Consider the following 20001-nt stretch of genomic DNA (forward strand, 5'->3'; position numbering starts at 1 on the left):
TTAAGCAACCTGTCCCAGCATATTAACCCCCATGCCATGTGTTTGTTTTGTTTTATAAGCTCCTATATGGGACTTGTTCAAAAGCATTCTGAAAATCTAAATACAGCACATCTGCTGGATTGCCCTTATTCAGTCTGCTAGTAACAACCTTAAAAACTGTAACAGGTTTGTATCTCCTCAGGGCTGGAAAAGGCAGGAGGAAGAGAAGGATCCACAAGCACATTAACGACATCAGTAGGACCAAGTGAGAACCATTGCTAAGGAGCTAAAGTAGCTATTGTTATGACACGGAGGCGAACCTTTTCTGTTAATTAAACCAAACACCCAGAAAAGCTTGCCCCACTTCGTAAAAGAACTCCAAAATTCCACTATTTAAAGGAAATAACATTCATTTATTTTCTAACTCTAAAAGTGAACATTAAACAAAAACTATTCACAAATCAAAGCCCCCCCTTCTCTTAACTGCTCACTATCTGCTTCCAACTCTATAACAATATGTTGCTCCAATAAGACATTTATTAAAATTACATCAACTTAATTTTAAAACCACACAGTCTCTGTCTTCTTCTGTGTCTTCACTCTTCCAGCTGATAATCTCCCTGGGTTGTCTTCTTTCTTTTTACTGCAAATACATTTCACATGAAAAGGTACCTTTAATTTCTTTGAGAACTAAAGGTTAAATGGGTAATTGGCTCTCCAGGAGTTTAATTCTCTACGGCATTTGCTATCTGACCAATTTTCAAAATGTCTGCATTCTTATACCACCACCGCCCCCACCCCACCCCCCCCCCCAACTTCAGATTGTCTCATTTGTTCGATGTTGGCAAAACAATAAATTCAAACTTGATTGTGTTTTAGTATCCTGAGACACAATTTAAACTGATTGGTTAAATTTGAATTGTTGTCAAAACAGCAACCAAACTCAGGTATCCATTTCACAGCCAAATGCTACATAATTTCAATTGTCCAGTACACTCTGAGACTGCAATCTAGTCATAGACATAGGTGCTGGTAATCTCTAAGTTCAGAACAGCCTTTTCGCTCTCTTTAAGGTACAGTACATGCCTTCAACTTCACAACACTAGGGACTAAATTCAAACGCAGCATACCAGTGGTAATCACCTCTGGACTACCACCTAAACACAAACAAAATGATACAGGTTAAACAAGATCAGAGAGTCAAATGCATAGCTCAAAGATTGGTGTGGGAAAAAATAATTTCAAATCATTCTAGTACTGGGGAAAAACAGAGACATGGCACTGGTCAGCCTTCACTTGAACCACGCAGGGAACACTGTATGGATGGGTTCTTTTAATAAATGAGGATTTGTAGGGACTGTCCACATATGTGGGGATTTAGAATGTAAAGAGCACAATCACAGAGTATAACATAATAGGATATAAAGTCATATATCAAATATAGCAAACATAAGAAAGCAAGTAAGATCAAAGTGGTGAAAACAAATAAAATAACAGCAATAAATCCTGAATGGATCCAACAGTCACAATAAGATAGAAATGAGGACTAATCAATGGAAAGTAATATTCATAGTAGACAGTGAAGAAAGTTTTCTAAGATTACAAAGAGATCCTGATCAAATGGGTCAATGGGCTGAGAAATGGCCAATTGAGTTCATCTGGATGAATGTGAGGTACTGCATTTTGATACACAAAGAAGGGTAGGGCTTATACAATTAATAGGGCCTTGCATCGAGTTGTAGAACAGAGGGACCTAGGGGTTCAGGTACATATTTCTTTGAAGTTTGCATCACATTTGGCATGCCTGCCTTCACTACTTAGTCCTTTGAGTATAGGAGTTGGGAAGTCATGTTGAGGTTCTACTGGACATTGGTGAGGCCTCTTCTGGAATACTATGTCTAGTTAACTGTGTCGCCCAGTTAAAGGAAGGATATTATTAAGCGGGAGAGGGTTCAGTAGAGATTTACCAGGATGGTGTCTGGTATGGAAGGTTTGAAGTTTGGGAGAAGATTTGTAGCTCGGGTGCTCGTTGTTGTGGTTCTGTTCGCCGAGCTGGGAATTTGTGTTGCAGATGTTTCGTCCCCTGTCTAGGTGACATCCTCAGTGCTTGGGAAGCGCTTCTGTGATCTTTCCTCCAGCATTTGTGGTGGTTTGAACACTACAGAGAACAGCCAGGGAATTCCTAGAGGCATGGCACTCATCCACAGATTCAATCAACAAGCACATCGATCTGGACCCAATATACCGACCACTGCAACGGACAGCTGGAACTGACAACTGGAAGCGGCAGATTCAAACCACTACAAATGCTGGAGGAAAGATCACAGAAGCGCTTCACAGGAGGCTTCCAAGCACTGAGGATGTCACCTAGACAGGGGACGAAACGTCTGCAACACAAATTCCCAGATCGGCGAACAGAACTACAACATGGAAGGTTTGAGTTATAAAGAGAGACTGGACAGGCTGGGACTTTTTTCACTGGAATGTTGAGAGGCGATCTGATAGAAGTTTATAAAATAATAAGTATAGATACAGTTAATGGTAGTTGTTTTTTCTCTAGGATGGGGAATTTCAAGACTGGGGGCACATTTTTAAGATGACAGGCGAGAGATTTAAAAAAAGATGTGAGAGGCAAAGGTTTTACAAAGGGGGTGGTTTGCATGCAGAATAAACTTCCTGAGGAAGTGGTAAATCTTATAACATTTAAAAGAATTTGGATAAGTACATGAATAGGAAAGATTTGGAGGGATAAGGGCCACAAGCAGGCAAGTGGGACTAGTTTAATTTGGGATTATGTTTGGCATGGACTGGTTAACTCTATGATTCTACGGCTCATGCACATATGTACCAGGCCAGAGAGAATATAACCACTGCCCTTTGACATTACAGGTCATTTCCGTCACTGAATTTTCCCATCCTGGAGATACCATTGACTAGAAAATTCAACACAACTAGCCATACAAATACTGTGGCTCAAACAGCAGGTCAAAGGATGGGAATTTGGCATGTCTCCTCAGTATCTGTCTTACCATGTATTTGGCACAAATTTGTTGTACAGTGCAACCTTGATTATCTGCATATCAATTAATCCTAATTTCAGATTATCTGAACAAGATCTCAAGGAACCATAAAAATGGCATTCGGCAACTCAGCATTCAATTAAACGGCATAATGGTGTGCATTCCCGGATAATCGAGGCATATTCGATAACCGGCACTCAAATTACCACTTTTTATGATAAGATCAATAATCCAAATGATCAATTATCTGAACAAAATACCCCTCACCCATCTCATTCAGATAATCAAGGTTGATCTGTACTATGGAATGCTTTCCACTTGCTTGGATGGGTGCAGTTTCAACAACACTCAAGAAGCTTGACACCAGCCAGAACAAGGCAGCCTGATTAGCATTAGATTACATTACATTACATTACATTAATGTATAAGAGTTACAAAATTCTTTCAGTCTGGCATTTCCTGACTTTTCCTTGTAAGAGAGAAAACATCCTTAAAGTGCATTGTGGCATTGAATTAAAAACGGCATAAATAGAGGGCTGCATAAGGTATCTGCCTGCTCTCAGAGTTAAATTCTGAGGAAACAGTGCATAAATATGACTTACATTTCATCAGTTCAGATGGATGAGGAAGTGATGTATTTGAAATGTTTAAAGTAATAAAGCCATTTAAGCCTGAAATCAGGAAATAACTTTTCTAGACAAAAGCTGGTGAAAATCTGAAAGTCTATCAAAAGGCTGCGCATGCTGAATCAAGTTAAATTCTCAAGTCTGAAACTGGTAGATTTTTGACATGTAAAATCAGAAAAATGCCTGTGTTTTGCGATAGATGAGTATCATATTTAATTCAGTTCTCTGACCAAGGTTACAGCGTTTTGACCATTACAAATCTCTTTGAACTGAATTATTATTGTGCTTTCTCCTTCATAAAGGAAAAATGTTAAAAGTGGCACAAATATCATTCATGCAACACTATTAACACCTGCAAAATACTCATGCACTCCTCACATTGACTGTATTTTGTTAACTGGTTCCAGGCTCAAGGGAAGTAATGCTGGAAAATTACTTACTTCCAAAAATATGTCAAAAAAATACAATGTTTCATTATGTTCAGATTCAACCACTGCAATTCACTGAATTCTGTGTTACAATTACTCTGTAAAAAATGAAAAGGAAACATTAAATACAATTTTAGTACTATAATCAATTTATGATTCAAAATAAGTTGGTACTTCCAAATACTGCTAACTTTTGAAGTACTTTTATGTTCGTAAGGAATATGCATCAGAATATTTCTCAGCATAAAAATACAAAGCTGTGATCTAACATCATATACTATTTTACTTATGCAGCTAGCATAAATTTGACACACAGTTTTGAAAAGTAAGTCAAAAACCCAAGACATGCATCTTTTCATCCGGTTCTGATGTTCATTTTATTGCAGCAGCGGCGGGAGCTGTTAGGGCAAGGATCAGGGGGCTGCCGTGAATATAAATTAATCCTTTAAAAATTTACCTCATGGATAGGCGGAGTGCACACTGAGCAGGAGGAGACACAAGACAGCTAGGTTAGTGAGGTAATATATTTGGGCAGTTGCTTACCTGAACACTACTTTGGTAGTGTCTCCCACCCATCCTCCTCTTCTAACCAAAAGAAAGGTTCTGTGTGCCAATTTCATAAGGTTATTAGTGGGGTTTTTTCAGTAGTCTCTTTGGGAATTCAGAACAGTGGGAATGGATGTTAGGGCAGTTGCATGTTCCTCCTGTAGAATGTGGGAAGTAAGGATCACCACTACTGTCCCCACTGACTTCATCTATGGGAAGTGCATCCAACTCCAGCTCCACAGAAACCACGTTAGGGAACTGAAGCTGGAGCTGGATGAACTTCGGATCATTTGGGAGGCTGAGGGGGTAATTGAGAGGAGTTACAGGGAGGTAGTCACACCTCAGGTACAGGAAAAAGGTAGATGGGTTACAGGCAGGGGACAGAAAGGGAACAGGCAGACAGTGCAGGGATCCTCTTCGGCTGTTCCGTCAATAACAAGTATACTGTTTTGATACTGTTTTGGGGGGGGGGGAACGACATACCAGGGGTAAGCCATACGGTATAGTTCTCTGGCACAGAGTCTATCCCTGTTGCTCAGAAGGGAAGGGGGGAGAGGAGTAGAGCATTAGTCATTGGGGACTTCATACTTAGGGAAACAGATTCTGTAGGAACAAGAGAGACTCATGGTTGGTGTGTTGCCTTCTTGGTGCCAACGTACGTGATCTCTCGGATCATGATTTTGAGATCCTTAATGAGGGGGGGGTGCAGCCCGAAGTCGTGGTCCATGTAGGCACCAAGACAATACTCCACATGCAGCCGCACCAGAGTTTCATACAGCTGCAACATGACCTCATGTCTCCGAAATTCAGTCCCTCTACCAATAAAAGCTAACAGACTGTATGCCTTCTTAACAACCCTATCAACCTGGGTGGCAACTTTCAGAGATCTATGCATATTGTTATGAAGGTGTGGTGTGTACTGTACCTTTAAGAGAGTTGAAAAGCTAGCAAGGACTGGCTAAAGCACAGAGAGTCCTGAACAAAGTAAAAAAGTAACACTTGGTTAAAATAAATAGCTGGAGTTGTGTTCTATGGAACAAAAACAAGTTCAAATTTGGCCAATCAGTTTAAACTACCCCCCAAGATACCAAAATCCAATTGAATTTGAAATATAATGTTTTTGATGACATCAAAACCATTTAAATGATCCGATGTTTTGGGGTATAAAACCAGACATTTTGAACAGTTGGGGGAAAATCACCAAGGACACCAACAAAAAAAAGGCTGCGAATTGAAGAGCTCTCTGAAAGGTACCTGTTTATAAGAAGTTTGTGCAGCAGAACATCGAAGCCGACCTAGAGAAAGATCTACAGAGGAAAAGCTACAAAGGAGAATCGACAAAGCTGACTGGTTTTGAAAAGTGATTTTGTTTTTGTAAATCTTAATCAGTTTTTTTTAATCGGGCCAGTATTTTGGAGTGGGAGGTAAAAGAAAGGCTTAAGAGAAAAGAGTTGTAAACAACTGTTGTTTTAATGTTCACTGTTGGACTTAAACAATAAAACTGTTAATTTTTACAGCACCAACCAGTTCATCTGCAATAATTGTAAGATATTTCTATTCATGTTAGTGGGCTCTAACAAGAGAAAAAAATACACTTTGCATTGAGTGATAAACATTTTATCATTTAAATTGAAATTAAGCATTAAAAATATATTATTTTATTATGTTATTATTTAATTACCATTCATCGACTGTTCCAACATAGCAGCAACCCATAAACACATGCTTAGCAAAGGTAAATTCAGCAAAACAAGTTTCCCTCACTTGCTATTTCCTTCAGTCCAGGAGAAAGGAAGAATGAAGCAAGCAGCAGAAAGAGAACTCTAGCCTTTTGCTGCAGCACAGAGAGAGTGAGAGGGCATTGTATTTAACAACTTCAACTCAAAAAACCCCAACTTCTACAACTGCAAGCAAAGCTAAAATTCTGGGTGAATGTGAGCCTGATTCCGCCCACTCATGCTTCCTTTGTCTAATTGAAAAAAAGCTATTTACTCTGCTTTCCATGGGACAGACACCTTGGCTCCAGGTTGACAACACCCTTCTTCATGATAAACAGGACAAAACAAATCCTTCTTAAAGGCATGTATGGTCACACCTCTCCTCTTAAAAAAATGAACCACCAATATACCAAGATGCCTTCATTTTCAAAGACTCCAGTCTCATGCTATTAGTATGTCATATAACATTAAATTTAAGCATGCAAACATTCAATACTACAGTCGATCTCAGACCATGATATCCGCCACCGAACATCTCTGTTTTCCTTCATGAAAGTCGTGACAATGTGTCCGCAACTATGTTCTCTCATCCTGTCACATGTATAATCTCTAAATTGAGCAATGTAGGTTGAGGGGTCAACTTATAGAGGTTTATAAAATCATGAGGGGCATGGATAGGGTGAATAGATAAGGTCTTATCCCCAGGGTGAGGGCATCCAAAGCTAGAGGGCATAGATTTAAAGTGAGAGCAGAAAGACTTAGAAGGGGTCTAACAAGCAACTTTTTCATACAGAAGGTGGTGCGTGTATGGAATGAGCTACTAGAGGAAGTGGTGGAGGCTGGTATAATGACAACATTTAAATGGCATCTGGTTAGAAAGGGTTTAGAGGGATACGGACCAAATGCTGGCAAATGGGATAGTTAATTTAGATATCTGGTCGGCATGGAAAAATTGGACCAAAGAGTCTGTTTCCATGCCGTACAGCTCTAAGACTCTATGACACTATGAGTGGCTATAATAATAAAATACCAGACCGTTTAGATGGAGTTTATTCTAATATTTTCTAAAATCCTTAAGGGGTTATGATCAGCATGCATAATTGTCTCAGATGCATTACTGCCAACGTAAGTGTTGAAAATTTGCAAAGCTACCACCAAACTCAAGGTCACTTTCTCAATAGCAGAATATTTATTTTGATGAATATTCAAATTTTGGGAGAAATATCCAATATGTCTCTGTATCTTCTTGCTGAACCTTGGTACTGTTTTGATTTGATTTGATTTATTATTGTCACATGTACCTAGATACAGTAACAAGTATTGTTTTGTATGCTATCCAAGCAAGTTATACCTCACAAAAGTACATCAGCACCTACCAGGCCTTTGGCTATGGTGAGTTTGCTCTCCATGACTGTCCTCATCACTAATCCCACCTTTCACCTCTATCTCCATCATTTTAAGTCGCCTTTCACTTTTCAGTTCTAACTTGCAAAGTTCAAAAACTCTCACTTTCTCCCTTTTTCTTGCTTTTAATCGTGACTGAGCTATTGTACAATTACCTCCACTTTCTTCATGACAAAAACAACCTCAAATTTAGTTTATCTGCCAATTCTGAAAACTTTGCCTTACTCATCTTTTGTAAACCACCCCAAATGATTTCTTCCACGCACCAAGTAAACTCTTAGCCTCTGAAAGAGCCATTATTACACAAGGTACAGTCTATTTAAAAGAACTGAATGCCACATTTACCACTCACTATCTTTGAGTCCAATAATCCAAAACTCAACCTGGAATTAGAGATTTTGATCCCATCAAGAGTACCCAGTTTGCTATGGACCAGACCAAACCACCTCAAAATATATCAACCCTAACTTTTATCTTATTTAAAGGCAAGTATAAGGTGCTGTGTTCTAGATGTGATTTGATTGGTCAAACTACTAGGCTGAAAACAAGATACACTTTATGCTTCCGCTACAGTTAAAATACAAACAAAAAAAGGCATGACTTTAACTCTATTAAAACACTTAATAAATATAATGTATAATTAAACTACTACTCATCAATCATTCCAATATAACAGCGTCCCATAAACACACTTGGCACAGGCAAATTCAGCAAAATGCATTTCCCTCACTTGCTTTCTCCTCCAGTCCAGGAGAATGGTAAATCTGATAGAACAAATCTAACAGCAAAGAGAGAATTCAAGTGTGTTGCTTCAGCAGAAAGAGATAGAAAGAGAACCGTATCTGGCAAATTATGGAAAAGTGAAATCTGATTGTTTTCCTGAAATTGGCTAAGGCCAAAAATGTAAAAGTTCAAGTGTATGATTTTATTGGCACCATGCCCACAGCAGCGATTGAATTGGTTTGTGAGTTTCCTCCCTTTTCATAATTGTGCTCTAGTTTCATAATATAAACTAAATATATCACATTATATTAAAGGTGCATCTGTAACTATCATTTCAGCTGAATCTAAAGTTGTGCACTTATTTTTCAACTCAGAATCTTAAAAGGACCTTTTAGACTGCTTTGTCACTTGATAATGCTAGTGATAACATATATTAACATATTTGCACTTTCAGTAATTCCTTCCTTTTCTTGATCATTAATTTATTAATTTCTCTATATCAGTTTCTATATCAGTAATTCTGTGCAAGACATCACAACAGTGCCATTAGAGTAAAGACACAATTTTGAATCTATATGCATCCACTACTGGAGAAATAAGTATCGATGAAAGTGAAAAGAAGCACAAACAGCCAAAGTAATTGTAATTGCATAAAATTGTGAAATGACACCAGTTTAACTGAATATAAAGGAAGGAATGAGGCAAAAGAGCTAGATTGACTTCATTATGAATGTGGCCCATATTATAAACTGCATTACAAAACTGAAGTGATGTGAGTTTCAGAATAAACTTAAAACCAAGACACAAAGAAATGAAAATAATGGAAATGAAAATTTATTCAAAGAGATGGATTTTTAAAAGTCTTAAATGAAAGGAGGGAGATAGAGGGATATAAAGATACAAGTTTAGAATATCAGTCCAGACATATAAAGCACAGTTACAACTGGTTTAAGTCAGATGTCACATGACTCCAGGTTATACTCCAACAAGTTCATTTGAAATCACAAGCTTTCAGAGCACTGCTCCTTCATCAGGTGAAGTCCAGCTGTGCATAAGCACAGGATTTCCTTCATACAAACTGATATGCCTAGAATGCTGTCCTGGCACTCCCCTTACAAACATTTTAGAGGAATTGCTGTTGAAATAGCCATTGATGATGCCAGCAATGATGCTGTTGGCAAACAAATACTCAATGACACAAGGACGCCCATCCCAGGAGGGACATAAAATGATTTAAAAAAAATTATTTCAGAAACAGCCTTAAAACTGATTAATGTATACAACATAGAGCAATCCTAGACATCTATTATATGTGAGTAGAACATGACAGATAAGAAACGAGATTGGATCATACTGTCCTTTGACTATGCATTAACATTCAACAAAGTCAACAATTTCACTATACAGGCTGATCCCCATAAGCAATGAATCTCAGAGTAGCCCTTCCCAAACTGCAGCACACCTACTCTGGGAGTATACAGAAGAAACTGTCTGATGGAGGATCCACTTGTACATCTCCTCTGTTCATGTCCTGTCTCATATATTCTTGTCACCCATGCTTTGTTTTCTCTCTCACAAATGTCCTCCACGCTTTCTTGCACATGTTCCCTGTGGTAATCTCAACTCCTTGATGTTCTCTATTTATAGTGGTTCACAATTTGGAAATAGTCATGCAAAATTGCAAAATTCAGATGCAATTTCTCAGTGAAATTGAGCCTCTCCCACAACCTCACAAGACAGAACTTAAGAACCAGGAACAGGAGTAGACCATATGATCTCATGAGCCTGCTCCACCACTGAATACAATTATGGATGATCCAATTAAACCCTTAACTCCATTTTCAGGTTGTTCCTTATAACACCAAATCAAATAAATATCTATCCAACACAGCCTTGAACATATTCAATGACTTAGCATCCACAGTGCACGAGAAAATAAAACTCCAAATACTAACCCGTAGAGAGAAGACATTCTCCCGTATTTCAGTCTTAAATGGGAATCAGGTTTATGAAGTGTCAGCACAGCATTACGTGAGAGCAGGAATGGAAGTTGACAATCATTGTGGTGGAGAGAATATGAAGTCAGGAGCACAATTCAAGGTCAACTAAGATGCTGAGGGTGCAATGGCTCAATAAAGATAGTGACAAAAAAGCTGCAGATGCTGGAATCCAAAGTAGACAGGCAGGAGGCTGGAAGAACACAGCAAGCCAGGCAGCAGAGTTGACATCAGAATTGATGGTGAGTGAAATAACTTTTTTTGGGGGGCCAGAATATGTTGTCATTTGTAATCCTAATTTCTACTTGAAAAAATAAATTGTTGAACTTTATTCAAACATTTTCTGTGGCTCCACACATAGGCCACCTTGCTGATCTTTGAGGGGCCCTAAACTCTCCCTAGTTACCCTTTTGTCCTTAATGTAATTGTAAAAACCCTTTGGATTCTCCTTAATTCTATTTGCCAAAGCTATCTCATGACCCCTTTTCACCCTCCTGATTTCCTTCTTATTTCCTACTTCCTTTATACTCTTCGAAGGATTCATTCGATCTATTCTGCCTATACCATAGATATGCATCCTTCTTTTTCTTAACCAAACCCTCAATTTCTTTACTCATCCAGCATTCCCTATATCTACCAACCTTTCCTTTCACCCTGACAGGAATATACGTTCTCTGGATTCTCGTTATCTCATTTCTGAAGGATTCCCATTTTCCAGCCGTCCCTTTACCTGCAAACATCTGTCCCCAATCAGCTTTCGAAAGTTCTTGCCTAATGCCATCAAAATTGGCTTTTCTCCAATTTAGATTAGATTAGATTACATTACAGCGTGGAAACAGGCCCTTCGGCCCAAGTCCACACCGACCCGCCGAAGCGCAAACCACCCATGCCCCTACATTTACCCCTTACCTAACACTACGGGCAATTTAGCATGGCCAATTTAGAACTTCAACTTTTAGATCTGGTCTATCCTTTTCCATCACTATTTTAAATCTAATAGAATTATGGTCCTGGCCCCGAAGTGCTCCCTCACTGACACCTCAGTCACCTGCCCTGCCTTATTTCCCAAGAGTAAGCCAAGTTTTGCACCTTCTCTAGTAGGTACATCCACATACTGAATCAGAAAATTGTCTTGTACACACTTAACAAATTCCTCTCCAGCTAAACTTTAACACTATGGCAGTCCCAGTCTTTGATTGGAAAGTTAAAATCCCCTACCATAACCACCCTATTATTCTTACAGATAGCTGAGATCTCCTTACAAGTTTGTTTCTCAATTTCCCTCTGACTATTAGGGGGTCTATAATACAATCCCAATAAGGTGATCGTCCCTTTCTTATTTCTCAGTTCCACCCAAATAACTTACCTTACCATAAAATTGGTAAAACACAATTGAGGCTTTTAAAAGAACGTGTGTTAAATGTCATAGACACTGACAGAGGGGATCCAGTGGAGGTGCTAACAAAGTGCTATCAAAGGAAAGGTGAGCAGCCCTCTGCATTTGCGGTTTTGGGTAGTGTTTCAGGTGCTATATGGCACAGCCTTGGACAGTAACAATCTGGAGGAAGAGGTTGGGAACTGTTGGCTGAGAATGCTGGTGTCGCATGGCACTAAGGAGTCAAAGAGGGCACCAGAACAGTTTTATCCAGCTGATAACACACACACAGTGGCCTAGATGATAGTTACGGCATGGGAAAAGAAAACAACAAAATTACCCAGGGCCTCTGGGGTAAAGATAATGTCTGTCTGAGGTCATACAGCAAACTGGAGAAATGAAGGGGGCACTCTCAAAGGGCTTCTCCAGCCTACCTGACAGTGGGGAGAGATAGAGGTAGAGGGAGAGGGAGAGGAAACATCTCAGGAACATGGAGAACTCAAAGAAAGGTGTACAAGTGTTACAATTGTAACCAAGAGGGGCATTTCATGAGAGAATGCCTAAATCCGAGACATGAGAATGCAAGGTGTGGGGGGCAGACCCTCCCCATAGAAGGAGAACACACATCCAATCCTCAATGTGATGTGACATAGATAATACTACCATCTCTGGGGATGTACCCAGAACTGCAAGGATGGGCACAGGCCTCTCCATCATCAGCATGTGATGCGTGGTGGGATAAAGCAGGCTCACTCCTAGTGAATGGCAGGGTTGGAGGCCGCCCTGTTATGTTCCTTTGGGATATTGGAGCGGGGGGGGGGGGAGCTCAGCAACCAAACCTGCAGCCTGATCTACAACCTGAGCAACAAATTTTCTCCAAAATGTCACTAACAATAGATTACAGATCATTGAACAAGGCTTTCCTGATAGCAGCCCTCATTGTAGCAACTAGCCCAGAGACAAGACTTAAGCAAAATGAGAATGCACAGTGGTTCACGATTTTGGACATAAGTAACAGGTTTTGTTCAATCCCACTGGAGTGAAGATGCCAGTATAATTTTGCATTTACTTTCCAAGGACAGCAATATACATGGACCACCCTACTTCTGGATTAGTGATGCTGGAAGAGCACAGCAGTTTAGCAGCATCCGAGGAGCAGTAAAATCGACATTTCGGGCAAAAGCCCTTCATCAGGAATAAATGCAGAGAGACTGAAGCGTGGAGAGATAAGCTAGAGGAGGGTGGGGGTGGGGAGAAAGTAGCATAGAGTACAATAGGTGAGTGGGGGAGGGGATGAAGGTGATAGGTCGGGGGCGGGGGAGGGTGGAGTGGATAGGTGGAAAAGAAGATAGGCAGGCAGGACAAGTCTTGGGGACAGTGCTGAGCTGGAAGTTTGGAACTAGGGTGAGGTGGGGGAAGGGGAAATGAGGAAACTGTTGAAGTCCACATTGATGCCCTGGGGTTGAAGTGTTCCGAGGCGGAAGATGTGGCGTTCTTCCTCCAGGCGTCTGGTGGTGAAGGAGGCCCAGGACCTCCATGTCCTCGGCTGAGTGGGAGGGGGAGTTGAAATGTTGGGCCACAGGACGGTGTGGTTGATTGGTGCGGGTGTCCCAGAGATGTTCCCTAAAGCGCTCTGCCAGGAGGCGTCCAGACTCCCCAATGTAGAGGAGACCGCATCGGGAGCATTGGATACAATAAATGATATTATTGGATGTGCAGGTAAAACTTTGATGGATGTGGAAGGCTCCTTTAGGGCCTTGGATGGAGGTGAGGGAGGAGGTGTGGCCGCAGGTTTTGCAGTTCCTGCGGTGACAGGGGAAGATGCCAGGACGGGAGGGTGGGTTGTAGGGGGGTGTGGACCTGACCAGGTAGTCACGGAGGGAACGGTCTTTGCGGAAGGCGGAAAGGGGTGGGGAGAGAAATAGATCCCTGGTGGTGGGGTCTTTTTGGAGGTGACGGAAATGTCGGCGGATGATTTGGTTTATGCGAAGGTTGGTAGGGTGGAAAGTGAGCACCAGGGGCGTTCTATCCTTGTTACGGTTGGAGGGGTTGGGTCTGAGGGCGGAGGTGCAGGATGTGGACGAGATGCATTGGAGGGCATCTTTAACCACGTGGGAAGGGAAATTGCGGTCTCTAAAGAAGGAGGCCATCTGGTGTGTTCTGTGCTGGAATTGGTCCTCCTGGGAGCAGATACGGCGGAGGCGGAGGAATTGGGAATATGGGATGGCATTTCTGCAGCAGGTGGGGTGGGAAGAGGTGTAATCCAGGTAGCTGTGGGAGTCGGTGGGTTTGTAAAAAATGTCAGTGTCAAGTCGGTCGTCATTAATGGAAATGGAGAGGTCCAGGAAGGGGAGGGAGGTGTCAGAGATGGTCCAGGTAAATTTAAGATCAGGGTGGAATGTGTTGGTGAAGTTGATGAATTGCTCAACCTCCTCGCGGGAGCACGAGGTGGCGCCAATGCAGTCATCAATGCAGAGGAGGAAGAGGTGGGGAGTGGTGCCGGTGTAATTACGGAAGATCAACTGTTCTACGTAGCCAACAAAGAGACAGGCATAGCTGGGGTCCATACATATGCCCATGGCTTCCCCTTTGGTCTGGAGGAAGTGGGAGGATTCGAAGGAGAAATTGTTAAGGGTGAGGACCAGTTCGGCCTAACGAATGAGAGTGTCAGTGGAAGGGTACTGTTGGGGACGCCAGGAGAGGAAAAAACAGAGGGCTTGGAGGCCCTGGTCATGGCGGATGGAGGTGTAGAGGGATTGGATATCCATGATGAAGATGAGGCGTTGGAGGCCGGGGAAACGGAGGTCTTGGAGGAGGTGGAGGGCGTGGGTGGTGTCTCGAACATATGTGGGGAGTTCCTGGACTAGGGGGGATAGGACAGTGTCGAGGTAGGTAGAGATGAGTTCAGTGGGGCAGGAGCATGCTGAGACAATGGGTCGGCCAGGGTGGTAAGGCTTGTGGATCTTGCGAAGGAGGTAGAACCGAGTAGTGCGGGGTTCCCGGACTATGAAGTTGGAAGTTGTGGGTGGGAGATTTCCTGAGGTGATGAAGTTCTGTATAGTCTGGGAGATGATGGTTTGGTGATGGGGGGTGGGGTCATGGTCAAGGGGGCAGTAGGAAGAGGTGTCCTCGAGTTGGCGTTTGGCTTCAGCGGCGCCAGACTACCACTACGCCCCCTTTATCTGCTGGCTTGATGGTGAGGTTGGGATTGGAGCAGAGGGATTGGAGGGCTGTTCGTTGTGAGGGTGAGAGGTTGGAGTGGGGGAGGGGGGTAGACAGGTTGAGGCGGTTAATGTCCCGACAGCAGTTGGAAATGAAGAGGTCGAGGGCAGGTAATAGGCCAGCACGGGGTGTCCAGGTAGATGCAGTGTGTTGGAGGTGGGCAAAGGGGTCCTCAGAAGGTGGGCGGGAGTCCTGATTGTGAAGCATCCGAGGAGCGGAGGCGGCTGAAGACGTGTTCGATGTCACGGCGTGTATTAAATTCATTGATGCTTGGACGTAGGAGGATGAAGGTGAGTCCTTTGCTGAGGACTGATCATTCGTCCTCAGTGAGGGAAAGGTCTGGAGGGATGGTGAAAACTCGGCAGGGCTGGGAGCTGGGATCTGGTGTGGGTGTGGAGCTGGGCGTGGGGCGGAGCCAGTAACTGGAATGGGTGTGATGTTGGGGGGAATGGGGGTGGAGTCATGAGCAGGGGTGGTGTTCCCCTCAGGGTTCTAGGGGCCGGGAATGGTGACAGTGGGATCTGTGGGGGGGCAGCAGAATGCAGGTGAGTGGTGTTGGTGGGGGCGGAAGTGGTGGCAGACACGGCAGTAGGGGTGGCGGAAGTCACTGAGCGTGTGACATCAGCGATGATGTGAGGGGCAGAAGTGATGTCACGTGTGATGCATGAGGAATTGTGAGGGGCGGAAGTGGTTGTGGGTTGGAAGTGACATCATCAATCAGCGTTGGGTTGGCAGCTGCACCAGCCGCATGGCTAATTGCGTCCGAGCAGTTCCAGAGGCTGGGGGAATCTTCTGGAATGTTTGAGGAGCACTGGTTATGGAGGTGGGTAGATAAAAGTTTGTTGTACTTACAGTTTTTGTAGGGATTTCATAATTCCCCATCCATATTTCACCAATGTCTAAGAGAAGGGTGAAAAGGGTTCTCAAAACCTGAATGTCTGGTGCATTATGTAGATGACCTGCTTCTACAAATCTAAACTAAAGAGAAGCATTATCAGCTGCGAAGTGAGTTGCTTCGGCTGTTGCAGGAGCCTGAAAGTAAACCCAAAAAAAAAGTGCAGGTGGTGAAGCAGGAAGTTACTTACCTGGGAATGATTCTGTCACCAGGGAAAAGAGAAATTGACAAACAGAGAGTAGAGGCAGTCAGCAGACTCCCAGTTCCGTGGGATGGTCAAAGAGTTAAGATTCTTCCTGGGCTCAGTGGGATATTGCAGGGACTACATTGATGGATTCGTGACAAAAGCTACCCCATTGATGGAGTTACTAAAAATGAATGCAGCCGTGGAGTAGAAAACGGAACACAGGCAGGCCATAGCAACTCTAAAGCAAGCACTATCTGCCACACCTGCTCTGAAAATGCCAAACCTGACTGAGCCGTTTTCATCGGAGATGGTCACCACACTCACAACCCTCTGACAGTTCTGTTACAGAAGGTGCACGGAAAATTAAGACCAGTAGCATACGCCTGGCACATGCTCTCACTGCAGAGCAGGGGTACACAGTATGTGAAAAGCATCTGCAAGCTGTCTTTTGGGAAGTCCAGTATTTTACCTACATAGAGGGGTTGAACCCACACAATATTAACAGAACAAACCACCATACAGCTATTATTTGACAGAAGGATTAAAGATGGCTCAGTTAGTCAAAATAGAATTGCTAGATGGAGACTGTTGCTACAGGGAAGAGATATCACTATAAAAGCCACCACTATGTTAGCAGACAACTTAGCATATCAAGGGAGAAAAGACAAATGTCAATTGATGTTAGCAAGTGGTCCCAAGGGTCTATTTGTATCAAAAAAAGGGACAAGTTAGATGGAGCCTGGAAGCAGGGAGGCAAAGGAAAATGGAAAAGAAGAACTCCACTTCAAAGTTTTTGTGCATGGTTCCTCATCAGTACAGGAAGGAGAAAGAAAAACTGTATGTGGTATATACATAGAACATAGAACATTACAGCACAGTACAGACCCTTCAGCCCTGTTGTGCCAGTCTTTTATCCTACTCTCAAGATCAGACTAACCTACATACCTTTCATTGTACTATCATTCATGTGCCTATCCAAGAGTCGCTGAAATGTCCATAATGTATCTGACTCTACTACCACTGCTGGCAGTGCATTCCACACACCCACCACTCTCTGTATAAAGAACCTACCTCTGACATCTTCCCTAAATCTTCCTCCTATTATCTTAAAATTATGCCTCCTCGTCAGGCATTTCTGCCATGGGAAAATGTCTCTGACTATCCACTCTATTTATGCCTCTCAACATCATGTACACCTTCTATCAAGTTACCTCTCAATCTTCTTTGTTGCAATGATAAAAGTCCTTGCTCCCTCAACCTTTCTTCATAAGGCATGCCCTCCAGTCCAGACAGCATCCTGGTAAATCTCTGTACTCTCTCTAAAGCTTCCACATCTTGCCTATAATGAGGTGACCAGAACTGAACACAATGTTCCAAGTGTGGTCTAACCAGGGCTCTATAGAGCTGCAGCATAACCTCACAGCTCTTAAACTCAACACCCCTGCTAATGAAAGCTAACACACCATATGCCTTCTTAACAACCCTATCAACGTGGATGGCAACTTTGAGGGATCTATGGACGTGGATCCCAAGATCCCTCTATTCCTTCACACTGCTAAGAATCCTGCCTTTACCCTGTCCTCTGCATTCAAACTCGACCTTCCAAAATGAATCACTTCACTTTTTTCCAGGTTAAGCTCCATCTGCCACTCGTCAGCCCAGTTCTACATCTTGTCAATGTCCCGTTGCAACCTACAACAGCCCTTCACACTATCCACAACTCCACCAGCCTTCATGTCATCGGCAAACTTACTAACCCATCCTTCCACTTCCTCATCTAAGATATACATGGAAGATGAGAACGGACAGGAAAGATATAGCATGGCTCTGAAATTACCCAGAACAATGAACATGCAGGCAGCAAAGTTAGCCACTGTCATATATGTAGTTGACCACCCTGATCAGTTATATACTCTGATAGCATGTATGTCTGTAATAGCCTAATAGAATATTTGCTCCAATAGAAGGCAAGAGGATTTGTCTCAGTGGATGGAAAACCCTTTTCATCAACTCCACTGTTACGATACATCATTAAAGAAGCGCAGAGGAAAGAATATGGGGTCACGAAGGTAAAAGCTCATTCAAAACTGTTTCGATGTTAAGAAATGGACCCTCTGCCATACTACACCAGTAGAAGGGCCTTGGACTAATTTACAAATAGACTATGTAGGACGCCTACCCCCCACTCCAGGAGGTTACAAGTACATTCTGGTAATAGCAGATATCTTCACTAAATGGGTGGAAGCTTATCCATCACAGCCAGAAATACTGCAAAAATTTTATTGGAACATGTACTCACTCATTGGGGTATACCCCAGAGCATGGAAGCAGACATTGTATTGCCCAAATAATGCAAGATGTAATGACCCTTTTGGGATCAGACAAAGAATCCATATACCTTATAGACCACAGGCGAGTGGAATTGTGGAAAAGGAAGAATCGGACACTGAAAAACATGATAGTCAAAATGGTGCAACAGCACGAGACAACCTGGCAGGTTGTCTGCCCTATGTGCTGATGATAATTAAGAATACTATTTCTTCATCCACAGGTCTCACCCCTTATAAGCTCATGATAGGAACAGACATGACAGGAATGGAGGGGTTGGTAGTGTTAGACTTGTTTGAGCCCAAGATCGACAATATTATATTAGATAAATGGGTACAACAGTTTGTGGAAACAGTAAAGGAGGCAAATTATGTCACTGTTCGCCAACAGGGGAAAAAGAAACAGCAAAGCAAAACTTATTTCGATGCAAAATAACTTGTTTCTCCATCTTCACCCTTGTTCAAGAAGGGGAGAAGGGATAACCCTAGTAACTATAGGCCGGTGAGTCTCACTTCTGTTGTGGGCAAAATCTTAGAGAGAATTGTAAGGGATAGGATTTATGAACATCTGGATAGGAATAATGTGATCAAGGATAGTCAGCATGGTTTTGTGAAGGGCAGGTCGTGCCTCATAAACCTTATTGAATTCTTTGAGAAGGTGACTAAGGTGGATGAGGGGAAAGTGGTAGATGTGGTGTATATGGATTTTAGTAAGGCGTTTGATAAGGTTTCCCATGGTAGACTACTGCAAAAAAATACAGAGGTATGGCATTGAGGGTGAGTTGGAGGTTTGGATTAGGAGTTGGCTGGCTGGAAGAAGACAGAGGGTAGTAGTTGATGGCAAAGGTTCATCTTGGAGTGACGTCACTAGCGGTGTTCCGCAAGGATCTGTTTTGGGACCATTACTGTTTGTCATTTTTATAAATGACCTGGAGGAGGGGTTAGAAGGTTGGGTGAGCAAGTTTGCGGATGATACGAAAGTCGGAGGAGTTGTAGACAGTGAGGAAGAATGTGGCAGGTTACAGCGGGATATAGATAAGCTGCAGAACTGGGCAGAAAGGTGGCAAATGGAGTTCAATGTAGCTAAGTGTGAGGTGATTCACTTTGGTAAGAGTAACAAAAAGATGGGGTACTGGGCTAATGGTCAGATACTTGGTAGTGTGGATGAGCAGAGGGATCTCGGTGTCCATGTACACAGATCTTTGAAAGTTGCCACCCAGGTAAATAGTGCAGTGAAGAAGGCATATGGCGAACTGGCTTTTATTGGTAGAGGAATTGAGTTCCGGAGTCCTGAGGTCATGTTGCAGTTGTATAAGACTCTGGTGCGGCCGCATCTGGAGTATTGTGTGCAGTTTTGGTCACCATACTATAGGAAGGATGTGGAGGCACTGGAACGGGTGCAGAGGAGGTTTACCAGGATGTTGCCTGGTGTGGTAGGAAGATCGTATGAGGAAAGGCTGAGGCACTTGGGGTTGTTTTCATCGGAGAAAAGAAGGTTTAGGGGTGACTTGATAGAGGTGTACAAGATGATTAGGGGTTTAGATAGGGTCGACA

At 42.6% G+C, this 20001-nt stretch overlaps 1 long non-coding RNA gene across 2 annotated transcripts in view; it reads right to left on the reverse strand.

Annotated features, from left to right (window-relative positions):
* Nucleotides 1-20001, reverse strand: part of LOC122549318 (uncharacterized) — an 86089-nt gene that overhangs the window by 22072 nt on the left and 44016 nt on the right. Inside the window, exons 4-5 of one of the 2 annotated variants that reach the window (XR_015757665.1) lie at nt 4066-4151; nt 381-622 (exon numbers count right to left, since the gene is read on the reverse strand). This is a non-coding gene — a long non-coding RNA (uncharacterized LOC122549318). Of the gene's footprint in view, nt 1-380; nt 623-4065; nt 4152-20001 lie in introns of those variants that run through there. The other variant, XR_006311493.2, reaches the window with a different exon arrangement.

Source organism: Chiloscyllium plagiosum, unplaced genomic scaffold (assembly GCF_037043375.1).
Source record: "Chiloscyllium plagiosum isolate Xiang-an unplaced genomic scaffold, Cpla_swu_hap1 HiC_scaffold_1, whole genome shotgun sequence".
Taxonomy (NCBI): Eukaryota; Metazoa; Chordata; class Chondrichthyes; order Orectolobiformes; family Hemiscylliidae; genus Chiloscyllium; species Chiloscyllium plagiosum.